Here is a 2,584-nt window from a genome sequence, read left to right as displayed (position 1 = left end):
TTATTCACATAGTTTGATACAATATATGAAAGGTTTTTCACCTTCATATTTAAAATAGTCAAGGAAGTTTGTATTATCTCTAGTATTGTATGGTCCATGTGCACACTGAGCAATTTATGATGTAAATGTCTTCATCCATGTGAAGAAAAGCAGAAAGTATAGTGGAATCACCTGCAAAATGTACACCTATGATAGGGGTCTGTAACTTACACCTAAATTAGTCAGGTAAATTCATATAACATGTATAAACTTGTGGGTCTTAACATTTAAACTTGTAAAGTAAATGTGTTTCTTTTGTTGTTTTTCCTCTCGTGTGTCTCCATGTCTGTTCTTTTAAATACACTGTCAAGATAACAGGATTTGCCGAAGTGCATTAAAAGCTTCTTCTTCTTTTTTTCTTTTTTTCTTTGCTTCATTTGCAGAATATTTCCTCACTCTTTGACAACTTTTAACAATGTTGTCACAGTTTCAGTTCTACAAATGTAGTTCTGCAGACCACTTCACATTTAAGCCTCGGACACAACCGGCCGTATGAGCTCGTACAGCCCGTAAGCACATAGGGAGGATCTCTGACATGTCGAAAAGATTCTATGAACTCTCTGCGAACAGCAACGCAGCAAATGTAATCATAAGGGCATTTTATGAGATATTTCACAAATCTGCCAACTGAATCGTTACCAAACAATTTCTTCACCAATATGTTTGTAAAGGTGTGTAATAACATGTTTTAAAATGTTGAAGTTCTACTCCTGTGGAAAACCCTGAAAAAACCTGCTCAAGATTGATTTCTTTAAAATCAGGCCTTAAGTATCTTATGAGGGGTCATATCAGGGCAGTTCTCATGATTCTGAGTTGATTGTTAGCATTTATATTTCACCATGGACACTCCACTGTTGAAAAAGGTCACACTCACTTTACATTTACTTTCAAAGTAGCTTTTATATCACATACTTATATAACACTCTGAGTTATTTCTCATTCACAGTGTCAGAAGCTTCAAGAGTCATTGTCTATGTCTTCTTCAGACTCAACAACATCATGACTGCAGTTTCTGTATATAATGCCTTTACAGACTCCACAGGCTGAGATGCACGTGATCCTGTTCTTCTTGCAGCTGCACCGCCGGTTGCTGCAATCTCCATGACAATTACAGCTCATGAGCTTCAGTAGCTCCTCAGGAACCATGGGGTCTAGTGTTGGAACTGGCTCATACCCATGCACACCTAATGTCCATCTATATTCACTGGGCTTCAGAGACATGCTCTGTAGAAGGATCCAGTCCTGGTCTGCAGGTAGGCACGGAGTGGATCAGCTGCACCCTCTGTTAGAGGTAGAATGTCTGGTTTGATCACTCCTGCCGCCGCCTTCCTTGAGAACATGATGTACCAAAAACACTTATTATTATAATTATCCATCCAGTTTCTATACACCGCTTAATCCTCATTAGGGTCGCGGGGGGGCTGGAGTCTATCCCAGCCGACCTAGGGCGAAGGCAGGGGACACCCTGGACAGGTCACCAGTCCATCGCAGGGCCACACTTAGAGACAGACAACCAAGCACACTCACATTNGAGTTGGATCGGACCTTTCTCATTTCCGCCTTTGGTACTGGGTTTACTGGGGATGGACTGCTCTCTGCTGGTGGATTAATGAGCTTCCATGTCTGGGATGTACGGTCGTCCTCAAATGTATTCATATCCTTCCATTAAAGAAAAGGCAAAATTCACAATAATCACTGAAATAACTAGAAACTGAAAAAGTACTAATAAATAAAAATTTGCTAAACTATATTTTAATGATAGAAGACATTGCTTTTGAATTGTGGTTGAAAAGAATAACCAAAAAAAAAAAAAACTGTCCTGGACAAATAAGAGCACTTTGCTGATGAGCAGTGGCCAAAATCAAAATAGCTGTCAACAGGTGCAGAAGTCTGATTGAGAGTTACAGAAAACACTTAATTGCAGTGATTGGCTCAAAGGGTTGTTCAACAAAATATTAGTTTACGGGTCCCATCATACTTGTTTGTTTTTTGTTGTTTTTTAAAAAATATTTCTGTTGAACCACAATTCAAAAGCAATGTCATGATTTTCATTAATGTTTTATTTAATATTATTTTTGTCAATTTCAACTTATTTCAATGACGGCAGTTTCTTTCCTTATTAAAGGGAGGGTATGAATACATTTGAGGATGACTGTATAATCTAACCTTTGTTTCCCACTGGTTGTCGGACAAGAAGCAGGTGGCGCCAAAGGAGCAGTTTACAATTTTTGCCAGAGCTGAGCATTTGCTGCAGTGAACCAATGACAGTTTGAAAAACACAGATTCAAACTTCTCTGGTTTTACATGGAACAAACCAATGCAGTTTGACTTGCTTGGAGGACATTTCTGTATCAATGTTCTCAAACATCCATCCATCCATTATCTATACACCGCTTAATCCTCACTAGGGTCGCGGGGGCTGGAGTCTATCCCAGCCAACTTAGGGCGAAGGGACACCCTGGACAGGTCACCAGTCTATCACAGGGCTACACTTAGAGACAGACAACCAAGCACACTCACATTCACACCTATGGACAATTTAGAA

This window comes from Stegastes partitus, unplaced genomic scaffold (genome assembly GCF_000690725.1).
Source record: "Stegastes partitus isolate 25-593 unplaced genomic scaffold, Stegastes_partitus-1.0.2 Scaffold55, whole genome shotgun sequence".
Classification (NCBI taxonomy): domain Eukaryota; kingdom Metazoa; phylum Chordata; class Actinopteri; family Pomacentridae; genus Stegastes; species Stegastes partitus.
This window is presented reverse-complemented; position numbering follows the sequence as displayed.